Below are 25,682 nucleotides of genomic sequence, written 5' to 3'. Positions count from 1 at the left end.
GGGCGCAGTAATTTTTTTTGTGTTGACACCCAAGAACCGAGTGGCTAGTGACCAATTTATGACATTTGCAAGCCTTTCAATGACTTTCAATGACTTTCAATGGCTTAGCATGGACTCCCATAATGCAAAAGTCTTGAAAAGTCATAATACTCTAATTATGATGTAAAATATTCCTATTTCAATTTCATAAATATATAAATATACAGCATTGTTACTTTTGCTAATATCACATTTTAACCCTTTTTGTACTTAAAGGAGTCATAAGTTCCGTGCCCAAAAAATATTAGATTTTTATGGAAAGGGCTGATCCCACTGAACATTTTGAGGCGTTTTTGAAAGTAGAAATATATTTATATTTGGCAATGTTATGACCCTTTCAAAGTTAGCTCAAGTTAGGTGATAAGGCCAGGCTAGTGAAAAATCCCCAGACATCAATGGTTTAAAGTCGTTAAGTGTATCACCTTATCCCTTAACTGTGGCATCCAGAAAAAAAAAAGGGGGGGGGGGGGGGCATTGGTTAAAAAATGCTCTCTTTTGGGCATTTAGCCTATGTTTTACAAATAACAACAACATACAAATGCATTCAGATAATGCCTTTGCGACACATTCAAATGACTTTACCGCCTCATTTGAATGATTACAGTACGTATTAGGTTTAAACAACATTGCCCAGTCAAATATGTTTTTTCGACTACAGCAGTTCCACACTATCATAGTTTACTCGACCATCTGCATTCGGCAAAATTTTGTCCTCTCCTCATTCTCCTCCTTTCCTGGAACTTTTACTGCTGATTGTCTGTTACTCACTGTGTGAGCCACCAATCAGATGGTGCTGTGGGCAGACCAAAGCTGGAGTGGAGTCATAGCAGAATGCAACCATGCGGGCCAAAATAATCCAGGTCTTTTATTTGATAGTTAATGAGTTGTCGAATTATTTTAAAAAGAAGGCAGATGTCTATATGCGTCAGAATGTCTAATATCGGCCCAGATAATGAGCCGGTCTTCAGCTGGCAACCACTTATCTTGTAAATGGTAGAGAACATGGATATGCACTTTAGTAACATACTCAGGCTTGCCTACATATAACAAGGGCTATTTAAACCTGCATATCCTCCTCCCTTTGACCGCCCTTTGTGAAAAAAAAATAAATAAATCTGCTAAATGGATATGTTGATTAAAAAAACAAAACAAAACAAAAAAACACTGCTACATGTAGTGTTGTGCAGTGGTATTTATTTACTGTACATGCATGCCAAGCTGCTAGGCGACTGTAAATTCACTAAGTTCTGCCCAGTCAGAGAGAACTTCCTGCTCTTAATGTCACTGGCACTGGCGTGTTTGGCAGGAAATAAAGTGATAACATAAAACTCCGGTTTTTGATTGCTACACATAATCGCGGATCCAGAGAATTTGACAAATCTCCACTTTGATCAGAACTTGAGAGACCCTTGTTCCATATAGTTGATAAGGCGAAGCAGAGACATTTACACCTCGTTTGCATGTACATGTACACTATGCCTCAGAGAACAACGTCACTGTAATTTCTTTCATGAATGTGATGTTAGTGTCTTTTGAAATATAACCGGAACACACACACACACACACACACACACACACACACACACACACACACACACACACACAGGAGATGCATGGTGGAAGGTTGCAATTGTCACAAATTCCCACTTCCCCACCCTCTATTCACTCCATCTCTGCCTCACTCTTTAATTAAATCTTATTTTCACACTTGACTTTCTTTTGGATTTGACTCTTCCCTTACATTAGAGAAAGGATAGCAGGCAACCCTGCTTGCACTTGCTTGTGATCTGACAGTTGTTGAAAAGAATAACTTGTAGACCAGTCTGTCTTTGCAGGCTTATGGAAAAAAAAAGCTTGTTGCAGCTATCACAGACCTAAGCATGCAATGTAAAAACGATGCAAAAAGCCTGCTTTTGCTTGTAGGCATTATGAATAAGCTACAAACTGCTTGTCTGTTTATTGTTGTGAGAGATGTTAAGAGCCAAGGAATGTGTGCTCTGGCATTTAACACATTACACTCCTCAACATTTACAGGCTAGGTGCAATATACCGAACATACTGTATGTATATCGTGTTATGTCACTGTACCAAATGCATCTGACCTTATGATTATGACCTGATGATTATGATTACATCATCCATTTTCCAGAGCCACTTATCCTCACAAGGCTTGGTTGCCGGTGCCTATCCCAGCTGAACTTGGGCAGTAGGTAGTTGACAGCCAATTGCAGGGCACACAGAGACTAACAAGCATTCATTCACTAAATCACACCTAAGGAAAAGAAATAGAAATAAAGAAAACCCACACAGGCTCAGGGAGAACAAGCAAACTCCACTCAGGAAACTCTGGTCCCTGAACTGTGAGGCGAGCGTGCTCAGCGCTGTTCCTCCGAGCCACCGATTATACTTCTCAGTTATGTTTATATTGCCACTCTCAAATATTTTTATTGAAATGTGTTACCAAATACCTTAGAAATGTTTTCCGAAATCTAAACCCGGTTTACAAGCGTGGCCATTCAACCATTTGCAACCGTGAGTCAACTCCATGCAACTGCTGATTTCCCAGTACCCTCATTATAAAAGGCATGAAGTCTTGAATTATTTAACCTATTTTACAGTACATTCTTTTGTCCATTTTTTTTTTCATTGGGGTCATGGGTATATGAAGCCTATCCCAGTTGATTGTGGGTGAGAGTGTAAAACGAAATATACACATCTGTTATTTATACAAGTGTTAGGCCACCACAAGTTTCTCGTTTTTTTAATATATATATATATATATATATATATATATATATATATATATATATATATATATATATATATATATATATATATATATATATAATTCAATTTCCCTGTTTTCATGTTATAGTAGGTCAGCTTCAGGCTCCACTCGAGGTTAATGTCAGAGGGCAGTTACTCTGAGTAAAACTTTGGTCCTCCATATATATATATATATATATATATATATATATATATATATATATATATATATATATATATATATATATATATATATATATATATATATTCCTTAGTAGCTCTCATCAAGCTTCAACTGCTTCCATTGTAGATGAGAGAGAGCTTCGAGAAGCTAAAGCTTCAGGCCCACTGCTCTTGCTCTTCTCACCGCAGTACAGTATAATGTATGGTAATGGGCCCTCTTTAGTATTTTTAACAACATTTATTCCCATGAAGGCCTAGATTTTATGAGATTTTACTCAGCGTTTCCTCTCTCGTTCATTTATCTCTCAGTTGCTCCCTAAGCATCCGTGTTGTGCTGTGGAGTGATTTATCCAAAAGTGTCAGCTCTCAATAATGTCAGGCTTAGCAGGACTTAGTGGAGAGCCAATTACACTTGCCCAAGTGCACGCATACAGAAGACACACATCCGATGCCAGTGTTATGCTGCTGTATATATGTAAGTGGTTTTACGGGCGATCAAGATGGTTGAAAACATACTCACTGATAAGTGATGCATTAAAATGCTGGGCTTTTAAGCTGTCTTCTCTTGCTCTGTCTTTCACGCCTCTCTCTGTGTACTATCCATTAGAGTGATGCTGTTTAATGTTTAATAACAAATAAACAACACATTTTTGTTTTCACATTTGTCCAATGTGTGACATTGGAAAAGCCAACAAGATAAAGATTTGTATAAGTGTTGTGTGTCTCTGCTAATCCACCAAAACATGTTCCAGAGAAAACCCACAAAGATTACTTGTGTTGTGACCTCTTTCAACATTTCCTAATGTCCTTCTGGGATATGCTTCTTTTCTAGACTCAAGATGTTTATTTGTCGGATGCACAGTAAAACCACAATTGGAGCAAGTGAGCAATGAAATTCTTCTTTTGCTGTCTTTCTCCCATTATACGAAGAATACAAAAATATTCTCTCAAACAACATAATGAGCAACACTGCACACTGAGAATTGTGTTGATGGGTGAATTTGTTGTCCTTCTGAGTCATTGCTTAAACGTAGAAAATGAGTTTCTCTGGGCAATTTTTCTCTTTCCTGAACACAGTTTTCACCACATTATGTGCCATTATAACCTAATGTTATGGTAAAATGCTCATAAAAATACACATATAAAACCCTATTGTATTTCAAATTAGTATCCAAAGGCTAAAATGAACTTCTATCATTTTCAATGCACAATGTTAAATCGCAGACTAAAAATAGTTTCAAGATGCACTGCAGGAATGTACAGCCAACATTTTTTTCTTCTCCAGCCATGTACAGTAAGGATTAAGTATGTACTTAACAGATTTTGGATGGATGAGGGGTAAAACAGGCTGCTTGATTGAGCAACCCTTCAGTTCCAGTGACCTTGTATAGTTGGAGCTTAGTAGAGCTGAGAGGGAGCTTGAGCACTCTGCTTATGTAAATGGGTGTCATATCTGGACTTTACACAACACTAACGGGACAGGACTGTTGACATGAATTAGACGGCATGCAAAATATAGCACAAAAGTAAAGAATGGTGGTTTTGGTATATTATTCCTTTGTTGTAACAATGCTCCTCGGCAAATACATTTTATACAGTTTAGGATGCAAAGCCACAAGCTGCAGAAATTCACCTTGATAGCTTTCTCCATTGAGATTGCCTCCAAGGGTGGCGAGTCCTTTTTTTCCACTAGAGGAGACGGGTCCAACACTATCACACGACCTCCACCAAAAGATGTAACTTCATCAATGCGGCAATCAGCTTGGAATTATCTCTGTCTTCTCTGCACTTTTATTGTAAGACCCAATTGCTGTGGGCAGAATCTTAAAAAAAACAGTCAATGGCAACGGCAAAATGTTCTCTTTGGCTTTGGCAAATAAAGATGGATTTTTTTTTTTTTTTTTTATAGGCACCACACATAATTGGCTCTGTTGCTCATCCCACAAATACATGCTGTAATAATAATAACATTTTGGCATTGGTACATTTCCTGTCAACTTGCATTGAAGGGTAGTCCTAAGATGACATTTCAAGGTTTTGATAATTACTCGTAAAATACGACATGGCTTAGCACTATCCTATCTCATTGACTTAGTATTACTGAATGTTCTGTTCCAAAACCTTCACTTAAAAAGACGCCAGTCTGTTAGTGATTCCAAGAGCTAAGAAGAACTCCACTACTGTGGGCTCCACTAAAGAGGACTCCTCCCATCTGTGGTCCCTGAGAGGTTCTGTTGTATATAAGGGCCATGTAAAAAAATGACTTGACTTGAAAATAGTGGCACACAGACATTTTTCACCCCAAATCCATGCATTAAACATTACATGTACGGAAATATACACATAATGACCAGCATGTTGCATGTTCTCCACGAGCGCGTGTGGCTTCTCTCCGGGCACTCTGGCTTGATTGGGTATACGTGATGCTTGTTCGCACTGATGTGCCCTACAATTGGCTGGCAATCAGCTCAGGGTGTCTCCCGCCCACTGCCTGAAGTCAGCTGGTGTAGGCACCAGCAAGCCTGCAATCCTTGTGAGGATACAAAATTATAGTAAATGGATGGATTGATTTATTACGTACTAAATTGTCCTTAGGTGTGATTGGGTGCATGAAGGGTTGTTTGGCTCTGTGTGCCCTGTAATTGTTTGAAAACCAGTTCAGGGTGTCCCCCGCTTACTGTCCATTGTCAGCTGGGATAGGCACCAGCAAGCCCGCAAACCTTGTGAGGATGAGCAGCTGTAAAGAATCGATGGGTTTATGATTCTAAATGTCTTCCGTCCTCAGTTCTTTTGGAAAGTCTTTCTCCCTTGCCATCATTGCATCATTGGGGTGTGTCTGCAAAAAACCAAGAGTGTGAACAAAAAAAAAACGTCGGTGTAAACATGTTACTGGCAGTGTACTGTAGCCGATAGTTTTAGTCTACCTATTGTTAAATTTGACTAAGCACACTTTCTCCCCCAGCCCTAGAAAATTCCCTTACATTTTCTGGTCTGCTTTACAATGAACTGTTCAACAAATTTACATGCAAATAAGTGTTTTGTGTTTAAAGATCGAAAACAAGAGCACGAATCATTACTATATTTATTGCCATGCAAATTATATGTTTTTTTTCATCTGATGCAGTTAAAAACACTAGAGGTTGTGGTGGTTGAAGATTGGTACTTTATATGGTACCTCTGGTCTTTCACTTTCATTTACCTAATGATGCAGTCTTAAATCAGGGCTCAGTATCTTTCTTGAGGATGTGAAATAACAATTCTGTCAACAGTCTCCAAAGGCCTAAAACCGCAAGGACCAAATATTCACATGAATGTATGTACTGCATATGAAAAGAGTGTGAGGCACAAATTTCTGCATTGTGATCTTGTAGTTGAAATCATGCAAGGAAGTGTCATTTAAAGTCTTTTTAAGGACTTTTTTTTTTTTAAATAGCATACATTTTCAAGGCAGTGGGTATTGCAATTATAGAACTGTTTATATACAGTTGTACTGCATTAATAATGAGGCTCAAGTGGAAAGGCATAGAGACGGTGGTTCTGCACAGTATTGTAATTAAACTGTAGCCTATGTCCTTCATACATTAGGGCCAACATAGGTTAACAAGCAAATAAATGAAAACGTGTTGACGATATGAAATATTGAACACATGCACCACACATTATGCATTACAGAAATACTGTTTTCCAGCTCGATTTCAGAAAGCCAACAGTGTATTTTACAGAATGAAGTTTGCCTGAGTGAATCATATGGGCTGGTGCACTTGAAAATTGCCAAGTAATGTTCCTGGAATATTCTACAATGTAATGACAGATGCTTCTGAAATGATGCTGAGATCATCTCAACGTATCTTAACTCCACCAAGAAACTGTTTAGATTTTTGTGCTTTTTGGCTGAATAAGCTAACATTAACGGGAATAATATTTAAGTCTGTCTTGCCTGTACTTAACTGATTTGTACCTAAATGTTGCTCTCCATCCACTTTCTTTCTACTCATGCTCTTATTGTTTTTCATCAATACTTCCTACACCACCACAGTCCCATGTGGCTCAGCATGAAAACACTTCCCACCTACCTCCCTTCACACCTACAAGGTTTCCCTCCATGTTTTTATGTGAACATTATTTTGTATTCTGTGGAGAGGGCACCCCCCCCCCCCCCCACACACACACACACACACACACAAAGCTGTGCTATTTTGCTGTTACAATTTCCGTGCTGTGTGTATAATATATATATATATATATATATATATATATATATATATATATATATATATATATATATATATATATATATATATATATATATATATCAGTGTGTTTGTGTGTACAGTACATATTGTATTATGATGGCATGCAACGATGACCGTCACACACTGAACCACATTTCATTGACTTCATGCCGACAGGTGGCCTTCCTAACGGTGTGAAAACAGGTATCAGCAACCCAACAGTGACTGATCTCGCATAACCAGTAGGGGGTCCTAGTGTATTTTCTTCCTGTTCTTCTACTGCCTCCCCCATTGACCATGCATTCCTCACCTTTTTCATCTTTTACAGATCACAGCATGACCCACATGATATATTTTCCCACTTTTTTAACTGCTTTCAATCATAGAACTAATTTGAAATTAGAGATACAACTAGAGGGGATGGGTATTGCAAGAGTAAATGAGATTGATTTTTAGGGGTGATGATAGATGACAAGGTCAGCTTGAAATCACATACAAATAAAAGAGGCATCGCTGTTTAAAATAAACCTTAATTTTTTGTTGGTTCTGTTTGTCAGTGTTTTGTTGTTTTTTAATTGGTTATTCTTAACAAAGTATTGATTGGGACACGTGAGGGTAATATGATTTATGGCTAGGGTATTTTGGTGTTATTAAAATGTGCTGACATTAAATAAATTGTACTTATTCCCATCCTTTTCAGACATGGGAAAAAGACTTGTGGTTTCCTTTTTCTTTTTTTACTCATTTTGATGATTTGTCTTGCAATTTATGTATATATTTTTTTCATCTTTTATTTGTGTGATCACTTTTTCCAAGTTTGAAATAAATACATACTCTAAACTGCTTTGATAGTTTCGACTGCCCATTGTTTTTTTTTTTTTTAAATATAGTTATTTCATGTATCTGATTAAATAAAAAAAAAATGCATTATCTAAATTTTTAAAGAAGCAGTGTCCTTTGATGTCAGTTCCCTTTAATTTGATGGGGACCAATGCATTTAGGTTTGAATGATTTGCACACTAAAATGCGAATGATCTCCAAGCTCACACCGGTGATCTTTGATCGCCCAGGTCATCTTTATAGCATCCATCAATGGAGGTCTCTTTGCAATTCTTTATGAACATACTTCTATGTACTCTACAATATACTCTATATTGACTCTGACGAGTCCGTTTTTTCCTCCGTCAGTATCGAAAATCAAATAAAACGAGAGGAACCATTTCTATTGGCTGCAAAGTTAAATGTGTTCATTCCCACAGTAGTGCAACCCACCCAGTTCTAATTGTGTCTTCCAAAATACGAAAATAAAATTCCAGCCATACACACAGATAGATCGTACTTGCTAAGCAAGAAAATAAAACATTTTATTTTAAACTGTCAGATCATAACTGTTGGAAAAAATTGGTTATTTGGTTAATTTGGTGACTGTTTTTTTGTTTCTCAGCCATTGCCTCCAAAGGGGGCTAAGAATCAATGCACATTTATACATCTGCAAATACCACTGGAAACATTTGATATTACTTAAAAGGTATTCCAATGATGGAAGGTGAAAATCTTGATTGGTCACCAGTGAGCTACAGGGCACACAGACTAGAGAACGGCAACCATTCATTATGACCCATACGCTATCACTTCCTGGGAACTGAAAACATGCTTCTTTCTCCAATGCCAGGCAAATGGCACTTAATTATAAATATGGGGGGAGGGGGGGTTAGCCATCAGAAGTTCACCCACCTTGGGAATTGTATTCACTTCTTTACTCAGCTACATACGTCAGACTTCCTAATTAAATGTCTGAGCCCACTCAGCCTGATCAAAGCAGTAGTGGTTCTCAGTTGATTTTATGATTGTTATACTATCGTTTCATTTGTGCTTATTGAAGGCTGAAGTTAGCTGCCTAGTAAAGGAAATTAATTATAGCTGTTATTATCTGTGATATTCTCTTGGTCATTGTTGAGCTCAAGATCATAGTTACAGTAGGTTGAAACATCCCTTGAGGGACTTTTTAGGGAATGGTTTGCCCAAAAACCTGATTCCTCGCACAAGCAGATGTGGAAGCTGATCAGGTAACCAAGCGAACCCATCATTGCATTTGCCAAATGAAAAATATTCACTACTGTGCACTTCATTCTTCTTCTGAGGTGTACATGCAAACAGATGAGTTTACATGCTGCAATGTGATTCATCAAACCTGAGACAATATTTAATGGCTGATTTTTGCATTTTTTTGTGGCCTAATTTGAAAAGCAAGTGAAAGCAGGCACCCCCAGCATTGCTTGGGCAGAATACAAGGCGGACACAAACAGAGACTGAGCACTGAGTAGTCCAAAAAGATAATGTTTAACTCAATCACTCCTAATGGGTTTTTTTAAGAATCCAGACATTCAATTCAATCCCTGGTGATTCTATCCTTTTTAAAATTAAGAAATTTCAGCAAATATTAACTATTTATAACGGGGTTTTTCAAGGCCATTTCAAGTTTTTTTTTTTTTTTTTTTATTATTCCCACCAAAACTGTCATATAATTGATATAACTTGATTGGGGGAAAAATGAAAATGATCAAGAAGGAAAGTACAACTTACTTGGAATTATGTGGTTGCAATTGAGTACAGATGACGTCATAAGTGGGGAGGTAGCTGTGTTCGGAGTTAAAAAAAAATTGGAGTCTGCACACACCTGTGAACATTTCACATACAACTGTTTAAACCCAAATTCAATCATTGTGACTTTTTTGCTTTTTAGCACTATGTGATTAGCTATATCTGATTCAGGTTATCAGCAACAATGTAGGAAAACTGAAAAAATTTATCTTGAAAAAAAAGCAGGCGTTTCAACAAGAGTGTGAGCATTTTATATACACTGTAGTTTCAAAGGGTTATGTTTGAAGAAAATCAAATTTTAAAGAACGTTATCACTCAGCTGGGAGCCATAGGGCCACATTATCACCCCGCCATAACAGAACAATCATTCTATTGTTGTACTCAAGGCAGGGACTGTCATAAGCCCTACTGCCACCCGGAACAATGGAGAAAATGTGTTTCTGTTCATGACCCAAAACTGGAGGCTGTCTTGTCTATCACACATGTCCAAAATAGCAACACATTAGTTAACATGTTCCATGTCAAGAAAATTAGATTCACACGCTAGCCACTCACCATCTGTATGGTACTTACTTGTTGTGAGACACACTTTTGTCAACTTTTCATGATCATCATGAAGCGTAGCGGCCTTGTATGATGCTGCTGGTGCTGTAAGCAACGTGACATTTTACTTCTTTTGCATTCATTATTTTTTATATCAGACTTGTGTAATCCTATTATTATTACAGTGTTCCAACCCACCTGTCTGAGAAACCACTGTTACAGCTGTACAGGTCCAACTTGAAAGATGCAAGCAAGCATCTGGGACTCAATAACTGCCAATGTGGCTGCCTTGCATTGCTTAGCATGTTGCACCCGTTTGAGGTCACAATTTATTTAGGTCGACAAGTCATAACTTGCAGAAAAGTTAGATGCCATGACGGTTTACATTGTAAAGAATCTGTAAACTCAAGTAGCTTCCCTCACTTTGAATGGCGTATGCTACATTTTTTACCTGTGTAACAAGCCTGAGGTAACAAAAGAGTTGCCAATTATATTGCTTCTGTTTTGAGTTCAGCTCCACCATTCACTTATTTGTTTTGAAAGCTTTTCCCTAGTTGGTAACGTTCTGCGTTTCTCCTCAAGACATTTGCAACTTCACTTTGAATGCAGTCAATTTATTAATAGGTGTAAAGACAGCTGTGGTTCACTTGGTACAGTGGGTCATCCGCAGATAGAAGGGTCAGTGTGTTGATTCCTGCCTCTAGCTGTCTGCTGTATAAGTGTCCTTGAACAAAACACTAACATAATCATCGCAAGGTCATGATTGTGATTTTTTTTTTCTTCTCTCTATTTGTCGGTGATCCGGCCTGGAGAAAAGTCAATGACACCCACCCACACCCAAAAGGATAGCCCGCTCCTGACCTACACCCACGGTGAAAAGACAGGCCATTATCATAGATGAAGAGTGGACTCAGGTGCACACAGTTATGAATTGACACAGTCTCTTTATTTTCAAGAAAGACTGGTGGAAGCGTGGACAGACACGCGGGACAGGGTTTCTTACTGAAACAGCTGGCAGGCGGATAGTATGGTCCAAGCGAGGTCAATACACAGGGAGGCAAGAGTACTAGTCGAGTAGGTGAGTGATCAGATACAGGCAAGGGTTATACATGAGCAGGCAGGCGAAGGAAAATGCTGGAAAGATTGGCATTTGGATTCAAGACAATGTGGCAAGTACTGACAGAAAGCGGCTGGGCTTTATACGGTGCAGGGAAATTCGTAGTAGCTGTTGGTATTTTGGACTGATTGACTGGAATGTGGTTGAACTGGTATGTGAGAAATTGATGGCTGGACTGGCAGGCCGTGACAGGCAAAATGACATTTACTGTCCATAACTGAAGTGTGGCAAGTTGATCTGAACTTTAACATTTTCTTGATGGTGAAGATAAATATGACAATGATTATTTGTTATTACTATGATAATTATGATTATTAATCGAATAAAGAATTACTATTATTGTCCATATATTATTTTAATTGGTATTATTACAGTATTCAAATATATGCTTGGGCTGAAAAAAAAAACTATTAAAAACAGTCATAAAAATAGAATGGTAGAAAAAAATAAGAGCGATGCATGCAATGCACGAGAAAAAAGCTCAAACAGATGGATAAAAGCTGTGCTCCGGGGAAGAAGCTGCCTGTGATGGACAGGAAAGTCAACACATTTGGCTGAGGGATGATAAGACAGGAGAGGAACAAGAAATAGTAAAGTACATCAGGCAGGTAGAGTAAATATGTTTTTTCAGTCTCCGAATAGTTGCCGTATATAAGATAATATATTTTCCTGATTTATGTCAATATAGGCCATAGTATGGTAACGGTCATTACTTTTACATGAAGCTCAGCCTCCAGAGGTTATGTTGAATTCATACTATTGGCACCATCGAATACTTTTGAGAAAGCACCTTTGATCAGTGTTTTAACTATGACATCAATATGGGATATCTATAGTGGGTGATTAGTCTGGCAGGTGTGTGTAAAAAGGACAAAGCCCAGACCATCTGACATGTCACAATCAAAGGGAAATCCACAATCATAGTTTTAACACCCTTCAAATGCATGTGTGTGTGTGTGTGTGGAGGAGAGGTGCATGTGTGTATATGTTTTTCTTTTTTTCTGCTGAATCAAACAAGAAAATGGGACAGAAATATCAAGCGGTGCTGGCTGCCTATGATAGACAGGGAAGTCTACTTTCTGGGCTCAGATTCAAATGGAAAATGCAGAACAATTAGTTTGTTGGGACTCTAATTTAAAGAATTGGTGAAGGCAGTTATATTTCATATTTGCCTCTAATGCAGTGCTTCTCAAATAGTAGGGCGGCCTCCCGCTTCATTTTCTTTAGTTTCAGACACTTTGGTGCACTTGCTTCTTTTTTTTTTGTTTTAGACTAAGCTATGACCCGTATAAACGCGATGTTGAAAGTTGATTTATATTGTGTTTTACTGTAGATAATGTTAAAAAGGATGCATGTGAAGATATACTTAAACCATTTTCATCAATAATAATCTTATTTATAGCCAGTCAAAAACATAAACATATACAGCATATCATGTACAACCTAAAAATGTTATCCAACTACTCTACTACTGTGGGATAGACAGTTGTTTTACTAACTGTAAAAACAAATGCTATTTCGCAAACATTTAGATTCAAGTTTTTATATTTTAATTGCATTTTAATTACCTGTGTCTCCAGCTCTGGCTTAAACTTTCTTTTTGGGTAAGTTCTACTGGTATGCTTGCTTGCTTGCTTTTCTTGTGCTGAATGTTTCACAAAGATGGATAGGTCTGCTATATACTTGTGTAATAAGGGCTAATGATTTTTAAAATGATTATTTGTCAGTTTGTTTTGCTAATTAAGTAGATAAGTGAGCGTGCAGAGGCACGCACATAGTTCGGAGATATATTATGCCACACAACTAACTTGCATTCATTGGGGGATGGAAGAAAAACTGTAGAGCTATAAACCTGACAATAAACAAATGGCCTAAAATCCATTCATCAATTTACCATGTTAGTTTTATAAATGTGAGGTTCCTGTTACTATGTGAAAGTCATTGTTGTTCCGCCCTGTATGGCCATTAAGAAGTCGACATTTCCCCAACACTGCTCTAAAGTTGATCACTTGATCACAAAAGTAGTGTGTAATAATAATCCTGCCCCACTATTTCAAAAGTACATTAAATAAACAAAATAAAACACAGATAAAAGTATGGTAAATACATAGATTTAAAGTTGTTGTGTTTTTTGTTATTTTGCAGTGCATCTATAGTTTGTAGCATATTAAAAGTCACACACAAGACTGAATGGCAAAATACATAAATAAATAAATAAAAAAAACATACAAAATACATCACACCACTTGGTAGCACCAAAACGCAAAATTGCACAATGAAGAAAATAATGTTTGAATGACTTCTCTTGACTTTTCCAGGTGATGCTTCACCCGGAAGCATGAATTTAAGTTCAAACACCTCATTTAGATCAAACACATTAATAGTTAGATGTAGAATCTTTGTCATTGTGTTGCTTACAGTAAACTGTAAACTATGGGTTCAAATATTTCCTTAAACCTATATAAACACAAACAAATTGTTACCCACCGGTATACATGTTACACACATTGTTAACTGTTCATAATTAGAATTAAAGGTTTTAATGATGCTATTCAGAATGTTGTAATGGGTAGCCTTTCCACTCATTATCTTCTAATTGCGGTATGGCTCGATCAGCTCTCAACTAGTTGTGGGTTTGATCCTCTGACCATAGTGACCATGTCGAATTGTCCTTGAGCAAGCCCTCCCAGTTGCTCCTGATGCAGTCTCATTAGTCGGTAAATGAGTTGTCAGTGTAAAGCTCTTTCAGTACCTAAAGTAGAAAAATGCAATGAGTGTAAGTCCAAAAACATGTACACATAAATAGGTGCTCTATACCATTGCCTAATAATGATCATCATGGTTAGGGGGTATTACTTTCAACTTATGGAGGTTGGTGATCATGAAGTAGATCCACACGATGTTCAAAAACTGCAAACCAGATAAATGCTGTATGTACAAGACTAGTAGGGGAGGGTTGGGGGGGGGGGGGGGGGCATGCTATGTGTTTTGTGCGGCACAACTAATAGTTAGCCTGCATCTCACCAGTGGCTGTACTGTGTGAAAACCAAACAAAAATACAGATATTCTACTTGGTTAATGACAGATTTGTAACTCCAAATGTTGGATGAAACATGCTGTGGTTTACTAAAAGTCATTACAGAGAAGATATGTTTGAGGGGGTTCCTAGCCTGCCCTTAAACACATTGTCATCGTCATCCTATTTTACAGACATTAAACAAATTCCCGCTATAAATGCCAAGTAAACTCCTGGCAGCAACGGTAATATGGTCGGGGGGATCACTATGTTGCTGTTTATTGTTTGAGCACCTTGTTTATCACATTTTTTAAGCAATCTTTTGAATGGGTTTTTAAGTGTACTGTAATGCCGTAGCATGTGGGAAATGTTTCTTTTAGTTACATTCTTAGAAATGCCAATGATTGGAAGCAGCCCCATGGATTGTTCTAGAATTTATTGAGCAAGCCTTTGTAAGCACCCAGATTTTTCTGGATGGTGCGGATGAGGAGCACACATATACGAAGTAATGAGATGAGGTAGGGATGGTACGGGTCACTGTTCCCCATCTCTATTTACTCATAGCACACGTCATTCCATCCCCTATTTAAGGAATACTCCTTTTTGTCTGGCTCTCTGTGGAGCCACATCTCTCCTTCAATTCACAGATTGATGTGATAGGATTCATTAACTAACAGCAAGATGTTATATTGCACTGGAGAGCAAATGGATGCCCTCCATTATCCATTCGTACTTGCGCATATGTTTTTTCTTTGTGGCTACGCTTTAAACACTGCTCTAATGAGCGAAACGTAAAGTGAGTATAATTTTGGCCGTTTTGAGTGCTCCGCAGGTGCTGAACACACACTTGTTACGACACACGTATGTTTTTTAATCAAAAATAGTTTTGAATTCAAAATCAATGTGTTTCTCTGGCAAAGATGTAAATCTATGAAATAATTTTGAAATAAATCAGAAAAAATGTGAACCAATAATTTCAATGAGAGGTTTAAAAAGACCGTGTCTACGAGTGCGGGACCGTTCCACCTATTCTGACTGGCTCGCGTCCGGAAGTCACATGAACCATCCATTGACTAGAGATTCTGTAGAAAATTGTGGTATTAAAATATGTATATATTTCTTTGTTTTAGTTCTGATACATTAATTTACGATGTTTATAATTAACCTAACCAAACGAGAGGTAGGCCTCTGTAAGTTCCTGAACTTTTTCCCACTCCTTTTGAACATATAAAACCTGGGGTCACTAACTCCGATCCACGATGGCCCTTATCCAGCATGTTTTCGGTGTAACCCTCCTCTGATGCACCTGATACAAATGATCAGGATAATCAGCAAACTACTGCAGAGCTTCCTGATGAGTTGATCATGAGTTGATGCTTCGGAGGAGGGTACCACCGAAACATCCTGGAGCTGTTTCTTTGAGGACTGGAGTTGGTGAACCCTGATCTAGAGAAATCCGTCTCAATGTAAAGTCTTCTTTGTATAATATCCTTAGGGTTCTTAGGTACCGTCCAGTGTAAGTTGCAGAGAATTTGCTGTATATGGACGTTTAACTCAGTCCTTTCTTGGCCATGGACAAACATTCATGCAGAACACACATCATGCTGGAATAAGCACAAACCCCCCCAGACACACATCGAAGTTAAATTACAGCGTTGTCTTTCCTTGAACGAAAGGAAGTCACTCGTGCTGCATGCTGAGTGGGGTTGTGAGAGGGCGTGAGTACAAATGTGAGAAGTGAGTGAGAGCTGGTGGTGATGTATAAGTGCTGAGAACCCTTGGAGAGCAGCTGTCAGAGTTGCTAGCAGGATGTTTGATCTTGCTTCAGATGATCGTTTTGAGGCACTTTTTGATAGGCACAACTATTTTGCCGTTAGGTTTCTGCTTGGATGAACAATGTACAGTGCTGGCAATGGAACATGCTTAGCTTTGTCAGTAATCGGAAGCATAAAATTAAACTGATTTCAATAATAAGCAGGCTCTCACGGAATTCATTTTATATTTTCTTTGTTGTTTCCGGACATTTTGAATCATAGGAACTATAAACGACGTGTCTTTAGCTGTTAGGAATGCCATGACAATTGACTAATTCATTCTTAATTATTCTGTTGATTGTGTGGAACTGCTTGGGAATAATCATGTCAAGTAATTGAGGTGAAATGCCCATAAGAGTTTTCGTCAATAAAATAATAATTTAGAAACTGCATTGTACATATTTGTGGGTTGTCACAGTATGATATTAAGAGTGATTGGATGAAATGAAACCTTTGTGAATGATAAAAATGTAAAGAAAAAAATATCTGGAAGGAGGCAAAAACATTTTCAAAGCACTGTACATAGAAATAGAAAAATAATATTACTACTGTATATATAAATACATACTTTTTTCTTTTTTGTAATCTAAGCATTTACTTTGCATTCACTCAATGTTCTATCAACTATGCTGTTCAGGGTCTCGGTTGACTTCGTCCAGAGGGAAGACAACAGGTTGGAATTTGAAACTGAACTCACACTGCCTCCACAGAAGTCAAGCTGATCAGAATACTTACATACACTTACATACTTACATACATACATACAAGTGTTCCACGCCTCATCAATGACTATTTATTGCTCAAATAATCAATTGATGATACACTGTATATACTCACCTAACCACACAGCACAAACACGTATACATATACTTTCCCAAAATTATACACTCAAATGTTCAAGTGCTTTGCATATACATGGATACCTAAAATAATATATATTTTGATAATGATAATATATTAGGGATTCTCTTGTGTTTTTTATTGAAATAAATGTATCTGATTTTCAGGATATTTAATTTTCTGTGTGTATTTTATGTCTAACAATTTGAAAACAGAAAACTAGCCTTTATTGGATGTTATCTCATGTGTAGGTGTGCATTTAACAATAGTTGTTAAACAAAATATGACTTAGTTGTTTCTTTTGAGAATGCTATCCCTAAATGGAAGTTCTGCATCAGCAGCAACCAAATAGCAACAGAAGTCTTCAATTTCAAGGCAAGGAAATCCGGATGGGTTATTTCAGCAAAAATGAATTGCTCACGAATACAAACTTTGAAAGATCTATGAACAATATGAGAAAGGAGTAGGCTTTGTATGTACAGTTCATAAAAACAAAACATGTCTGATTTCAGTTAATGAATTCATCCATCAATCTGTTTTCTTCATCACAAAGGTCACTGGTGTGCCTGAGTGTATTCCAGTTGTCTTGGGACAATAGGGGAGGTACACTCTGAACTTGTTGCCAGCCAATTGCTAAGCACAAAAGGAGACAAAAGAACACACATACAGTAAGGACTTTAAAGGATTTTAGAGTAGCCAATATAATTATCATGATTGGTTTTTTTGTTTTTGTTTTTTTTTTATGTGGGAGGAAACCGAAGTACCCAGAGAAAGGCAACCCAGGCATGGGGGAAACATGCAAACTCCTCACAGGAAGGCCAGAGTACTAAGCAAACCTACCAGGTTTACACTGTGAAGCAATAGTGCTAACTATTCCACCTTCAGTTATTGAAATTGCAGCAAAAACATACTGTTAAAATTTTTATTCAGTAGTTTGTTAATTTGGCCATCGCAGTTACATCAAGAACCTCTGAACTTTCAAGCATGTTTCTGGACAGATGAAAAGAAAAGAAAAAATCCCAGAGACACCTACCTCTTATCTGAAAGACTTTCCAGAGCTCGATATTTTTCATTCAATCTACATTCACACATTTGTCACGACCAGGTGTACCAGTACTTTTATACAGTGAACTTGTGTTGCAAAGAGCATAAGGGATTCTCTGCCACGTTTCTCTTCAGCAACAAAGCAGCACAAAAAATTGTGAAGATGTGGGAGCAGATTGCTTTCACACTGTTTACCAATGAAGTTCACCAAAATAGGGCAGTTATTGAACGAATGCTATAGTGAATGTTACAGGAAAAATAATTGATGTGATTCATGACCATTTCGAGCAAGATGCTTTTTTCACTGGCGCATCTGTAAGAAATCAGTCAGTTTTGCCAAGCCTAGTGAAAAAAAAACTAATTATTATTTAATCCCCAAAGACACTTTTTGAACGAAGGCTGCAAATTAGATGCATTAGAAGCATGGTCGCTTTAGTGTGTTTTTCACAGAAAGCCTGGTTTATGTGTATCATGGCTATTCTAACTATTTTCAAAAGACCACCGACAGTATTGTTTAATTGGTGACAGGAACAGCATATGTGTGATTTAGGTGCACACCCTTACTGACAGTCTAACACGCTCACCATCACTAAGTTTGTGAAGTGAGTGTTTTTTGTCTGTTCTTCCAATGATCCTCAAATCACAGAGCTTGCGGCAATCACACGGATTCTGCTTTACTGTTTATGTTTTTGAATCCTAGCTCAGGCCTTCCTGTGTGGAGATAGCAAGTTTATCTCATGTATTCTGGCTTTCTTCCACACAGGGAACGTTTCATTTCAAATTGAACTAAAAACTAACTTGGTTGTTAGTCAATAGGTGCTCTATAGGGCTGTACAATGAAGCAAATTAATTCATCATTTACTTTGAAATGTTTTAAATCATAACATTGAGGTTTTGCATAACTGGTCAAATGCTAGATGGGTATTTTACAAGATGTGTTTACAATAGTAACTGTAAAAATGTTCTTTACCATTATTATTATTTTTTTTTGAATGTGTGTGTGTGTGTGTGTGGGGGGGGGGGGGGGGGGGGGGGGGGGGCACCCAGCCTTAGTGCTTTGAACCTGGCTGGTGATCAGTCCAGGTCTTGTCTCCATGGTCTTCTTTGGAAGTTTGTGTTATTTTACAATCCAATTTCAGTTTCATGAGGACTTACAATGAACTTCAGAATATGAGATAACTCTGCAATTTAGCCCATAACGACATTTTTTAAACAGTTTTGTGCACTGCTGCTTAAGGAATATGAAAACAAGGAATGCAATTAGATGGCATTCTATCTTGCAGGTTTGGTTCACTTGCCTTGAATTTTGTTCTTGGTTAACACAATTATCATGATTCCCGGTGTACATATCCATTATTTGGAGGGCTGAAAAGATCACTTCATTAGGACAGCTTGCTGCACCACAGGCCAGCTGGCATTCAGTCAACACACACAGACACACACACCAAATGCTCATATATTGTACAAACACACTTTTGTCTTGTCTACTTCTGAAAATACCCACACCAGGGAACCAATAGTTGTATTAATGAATTGTGATATGCCAGTGAGAGAACTGTAACAAAGAGCAAGTGAAAAAGATGAATAGGAGTAAATGAGGAAATGGCACTTGGAATCTGAAACAACAATCAAAGATACTGTATGGGTTATAAAGAACGAGCTGGAAAAGTGACAGTGGAACAATCACAAAGGAATGGAGAAAAAAAAAAGAATGGTTTTACATTTGTGTTAATGCATATTCTCTGATGTAGATGAGGAGATGACGCAGAATCATTAACTAGTACATATCTTGCAGTCCTCAGAGCAAAAGTAGGCTTCAGATTTCCTTTTCCAGAAATATGATTTAATGGTCCACATCCACCATATACCTTCTACCTTATGCTCCAACCTGACAGACTAGTTACATTTCCATCCACCCACCACTTTATTCGCAATACCTCACACTTGAACTTTTGTGAGTGGTCACTCGACCGTCTGTAACTGTGCTTGTTGACTCAGAGAACATCCATAGTTCCCATTGTTAATATAGTTTCACATTGACTTTGTCATCATTGCTTTCAGGGGTCAGTTTGATATTTGTCGTAATAACTGGTGTTTCCTGCAGAGCCCCTTGATAACGACTTTGGTGAGTTGATTTTTTTTACTATTCACCTTTCTATTTAACCCGGGATGTTAATTGCAGCAACTGAGGGCAGGTAAGGGAACACTGTCTTCATTCAATAAATAATGGTGCCTTTGGTCTGGTACACCACACAGTAGATAACACATCAGAAACTAACTACTGTATTTACAAAATAAAGCCTAAGATAACACTGTACTAGTGTGGTCCAGTATTGTCAGTTGTAAAACATACTTACTAACTAAATAGTAACAGTGTACACTTGGGTCTTTAATTTTTACTGTAAAATTGTATTTGTCATCATTACTCATTGACTGTCTGCTCAGTGTACGGATTAGGGTTGGGCTCAGATTTAAATTGCATCAAGAATGTTCTCTAGATTCAAAATGAAGGTGGCAGTCCCATGGGCTGCAGCTAACAATTGTTTTGAGATTTAATTAATCATCTTTTTTCCTTTTATTTAAAAATAGGTGCTCAACATGTTGTGAAGGAAATCATATATTCAGTTGTTATCATTATGTGCTTATTTCTTGTCTAGAATAGTGTGCATTGCTATCCATCTGTGCAGGCCTAGTTCATCTCGCCCCAGTCCTTAGATAAAGCTGTTGACGCAGGAAAGTGTGAGCTGGGACCTTGGCCCAGCTGTTGGTGGTGCCCGACTGGCTCTTTTTGTTATGTCTTGTAATGTGCTATGCTTTGCTGGATTAATAAAAACCAGGCAGGGGCGCTTGGGCTTTGAATTAGCGTTGGAAAACCCACAAGTTCATTTGCCCAACGCTTGTTCCCTATGTCTGGCATAGAAAAGTCAATCTTGGCTGGTCTGAGTTACTCTTTTTGCTGCTTAGCAGCTAGGCTTGTCCTAGTCTTCTTTTAGAGATTTCTCTGACACATGTCAACCGCCAATGTATTGTTAGTTGACCGTCGAGGTAGTGTTGGTTGACCGTATGACATTACACTACATGGAGGGGGAGAAGTCAGACAAAAAAAGGAATGTCAATTGGAAAAAAACAAGACATTTGCTCGGGGGGCTGCATTTGCGTCATACATTACTGGTTTATTTTGACGCATTGGCCTTCTCGTAAACGTAAAAATAAACATTTAGTTGTTTTACTATATTAGATTAGATTGTGTTTCAGTGCACAATTGCCCAACCATGTATTTCTTTGCACTTGTGGTCCAACAAGCTAAAAGAAAAAAAAAAAAAAAACAACAACAAAGCTATTCTTTATTTATTACTGCCCAGTCAACGTGCTCTCCCAACTAGGTCACTTTACTCTTTGTTCAGCAATAGCACTGCAAAAAAAGATGTATTAGGTTATCATACACCCCGATAGATCGCGGGAGATGGGCTGCCCGATATTTGGGGTAAAAAAGTTTGGGCACCCCTGTATTAAAATATAAATACTGAACCAAATGTGATTGTAATTGACAGAATGGTACTGTTACCTTTTCCATTAAATAGTGGTGTATTAAACAAATTAATCACATCAAGATTGTCATGAAGGCTGGGTGATATGGCTGAAAAATAAATCACAATATATGGATGCCATGTCAGTTGATATTAATATATGTACGTTTTTTTTTTTTTTTTTCTTTTACCGGTTCAAAATAAGAAAACGTATTAGATAGTTTAAAGGTGAACAACTATCCCAGAAAAAGAATATTTAAATGATGGCATGGCAAAACAAATGTTCAAGGAACATACACTGTTTTTGTGTTTTGCTCCTGGCTTAAGCAGTGCCGTCATAATTGCTTATTTGGGGGATAGCGTGGCCGCCCCTGCACATACAGTTGCTCACAAGTCCTGAGATTTCCCTAAGGTCTCTGGGTGACCATGATGGTAACAAGACAAAGAACGTTGAGGAAGAGAGACCGTACCATTAGCATTGTTTTGTTGATGCGAATATGGCCAGCAGTATTCCGTTTTTTTTTGTTTTTTTTTTCATCAAAAAGTTTGCCGGTAGGTCACCACTTAGTCAGCTTCACTCTACAATGCTGCAATACATTAGTTAAATGAACAATCAAAGTGTAGCAAGATAGTGCCCTCCTGCATTTCAGTTGACCGTCTTAGGTCTACTTTGACTTGTTTGCAGGCTCATTATCAACATAGGACATGCTATTGTTTAACCTGATTGGGACTTGATATTGTTTGATACTGTGCATGGAGTTAGCAAAAAAACAAAAAACAAAACAGCAGTTCTTCCACAGCAGGAAAGGGAGTTTCTCCACAACACATTCATCACGGGCGTTCACTTGTGCATATAAATTTGAAGGTGAGCATTGGACTGAGGCGACTGGTCATTTATTTGAACAGTTGTGCCATGCTTTTTAAATACACACCTAACTTATCCAAGGAGATGTTCACTTTTTTTTTTTTTTTTTTAACGTTCACTTTCATTCAGATGTTGGGGAGGGTTAAGGGTGGGTTTTGCAATTTTGCGCTAAGTCTGCCAAGTAAACGTTTCCTTTATTAGTCTTCAACTAATTTTAAAAGACCATAGTTAGCCAAAATGTGAGAAAGTTTTAGTTCAGATAATAATTAAGTGACGGCAATGTGTGTTTGCGAGGACACGGCCGGACAATCAACGTTTGCAGTAAATATTTCATCCTCCAGCAGAACTGTTGTAATAAATACTAGTTTCCAATGGGGGTGGATTTGATAGGAGCAACGAGTGTTGCATTTGTGCTGCTGTTTTGATGCTTCTTTTGCTCCGCAGGCTCTCTAATTCATTACACTGTCAGGAAAACTGTTTTGATTGTTAAGACTGTTTTGGCATATTCGTTGATTTTGCCTCTGACTACCATTACCGTTCGATACAACATCACATTAGTTGTTGTTTCCTTGTGGCAGTCAGTTTCGAACGATCTCATGAAGGGGCCAACCACACATACATCCTAAGAAATTGAATTTTCCATTTGCCAAATTAAGATTTCATCATTTAAATGCATATATTTAACTGTGGAAAACTGAACATAACATTTTATTAGCTCTTTCATTGATAAAGGCACTGAAAAAGTGAGTTGATTTGTCCATTTCAACATTTCCGCTTGATGTACTCATGCAAAGAGATTGTGGTGCTATGCCAAACCAGCTTGTTTTCACAGATTTTGCTTGTCATGCACCGTTTTGGGAGGGTGAATGAAAAGTGCTACCAGACTTTAGATGACTTTTGTAAAGTGTTGTCACCAACTGTGGCCACCTTGCTTAATTCATTCAGAATTTGTGTTTTTTAAAATAGTAATAACAATAATAAATAATACAATTCGGGTCAAATACATTTTTTATGGAGAGGAGCTGATATCCTTGACTAATCCTTACCTAATATAGGCCAATTGAGCACTGTAGTGCTAATTGTGACCAATGGATAGCAGTGTTTCCAAACTTACAACACAGCTATAACCTACATCAATTCTAACTGAAGAATGGAAGTAAATCTTATCATATGACAGCACCCATATTTACATAGACAGAACACACACTATTCTGTTGGCCTTGAAAGGTGTGTGGAAATGCTAAATATACTGACCATCTGGAGGTTTCTTTTTCCAATAAGGCTTGGCACTAAAAGAGTTAATGCAGTAAGCGTTCCACCAAATCATATGATATAAAATAAGGCTCAATATTGTCTGTTTGCTTTTGTGTTTGCATTTTGGTTGCCTATGACCACCTGACACCCATTATTGCCGTACAGTGGCATGCACCACTACACAACGAATCTACACACAAAAAAAGAACCATCCATGGCCTATCGCCACTTATCCACTGCTGTATAACAAAGTTATCTTACCAACTAATTGATGACTACATTATTTTACAACTACTTTGATTGAATGTTTTTATAGGATAGGATAGGATAGGATAGGATAGGATAGTTTTGCTTGTTGCTCTATGTAAGTATTCTGATCTCATCCCCCCCCCCCCCCCCCCCCCCCCCAGACGAATTTGTCCTTTACCAATACATACAAACTATCACAATAGTTTCTCTATCCATGGATTTAATCATTCATTGATTCCTTGACTTTGGATGGTATCTGCTGTTTTAATTTGACACATGGCTTGAGGCAAAATAAATTGCCTTTGCTGAGAATAATTCAAGAACAGTAAGGATATATTAAAGTCAGATTTTTGGTAGGTATTGAATGGAAGTCTTATCAAAATGCTACCCTCAGGCCATTTTTTTCAACCCATTGTGCTGTTATTAAATGATGTCCTTTTGTGTCAGCAACCCCCAGGCAGGACATTTTGACTCAATCATTGTGTATATGGGCACATCTTTTTTATTTTATTTTTTTCACCATTTAGCATTGTTTAAATTCAAATGTTTCATCATCAAAGAAATGAGAGTTGCAGCACATTTTGAAGATAGTAATCTTCACCACTTAAAGTATATTTTGTGATATTGGCAGTTATGCAATGAAAACAACTTTGAAGATACTGTATATTGAATTGCAAGTTTTTTCTTATGAAAGGCATGTTGTGAGTTAATTAGATCTTAAATCTGTGGTCCAGTGGAAAATAATGGTTGTTAAAAGCGCCAGAGCAAAGATGCTCAACACTGCCTGCTATAGCCCAAGATTTAAAACATCTGGGGAGCGCGAATACAAGTGTCAGTCCTGTGTTTCAAAGTGAACAAAAAACAAAAGAAAAAATACACATTGCCTTTAGATATAGACTCTCAGGAGCTTTGGAAAATATAAAATTTTTATTTTCAAACAAAACCAAGTAAATGTACCCCTCGAACCACAAAATTTTAAACAGTGCACAACTAGCAAGTAGCACCACTATAATCCCCACAGCAAAACAAGTTAAAAATGTCAACATTACATCACCAAAGGTCAAAATGCACCTAGTAGCCTACATGAAATTTAGAGAAAAGTTTAAGAAAAAAAATAAGCAAGCAATCATTAATCTCATTAATCCTCATCATGGGCGCAATGACATGTAGAAGAAATTTTGAAGACAGGTCGCTGCAGGAATGTGTGTGACAGTCAACTTGTTCTGTTATTGCTTTTTAGGAAGCCCTTATTACATATATAGCTACAGTCAACAAGCATTGTCGCCGCATGTAAACAGCATCAGGTGGAATAACAGATGAATGGATTATGGACCAATACTCAATGGAGGACAGCCATGAGAAACATATGGCAAAAAGGAGGGGCTCAGGGGAAAGATAAAGGGTGGGGGTGAAGGGAGTTATTATTATTATTTTATATATATATACCTCAAGCTAGCGAGCGAATGGCCATGAGGCTTTCAACACACTACCTGGAGTCGTTCATATTGAACATAATTAGTTCGTTACCTTGAAACACGTCTCAATGTTATCGGAACATCAGCAAAAAATCCAAATGGAATTCGTCGTTAGTT

General features: G+C 37.7%; 1 protein-coding gene across 5 annotated transcripts in view; it reads left to right on the top strand.

Moving 5' to 3' along the window:
* The window catches only part of LOC148416200 (leucine-rich repeat and fibronectin type III domain-containing protein 1-like protein), a 169,480-nt gene that overhangs the window by 44,734 nt on the left and 99,064 nt on the right, over positions 1-25,682 (top strand). The gene's annotated exons all lie outside the window — the stretch shown is intronic.

This window comes from Hippichthys cyanospilos, chromosome 11, assembly GCF_059441005.1.
Source record: "Hippichthys cyanospilos isolate Australia breed blue-spotted pipefish chromosome 11, RoL_Hcya_1.0, whole genome shotgun sequence".
In the NCBI taxonomy this organism is placed as follows: Eukaryota; Metazoa; Chordata; class Actinopteri; order Syngnathiformes; family Syngnathidae; genus Hippichthys; species Hippichthys cyanospilos.
The sequence above is the reverse complement of the archived record's forward strand: the minus strand, read 5'-3'. Positions and strand labels throughout refer to the sequence as shown.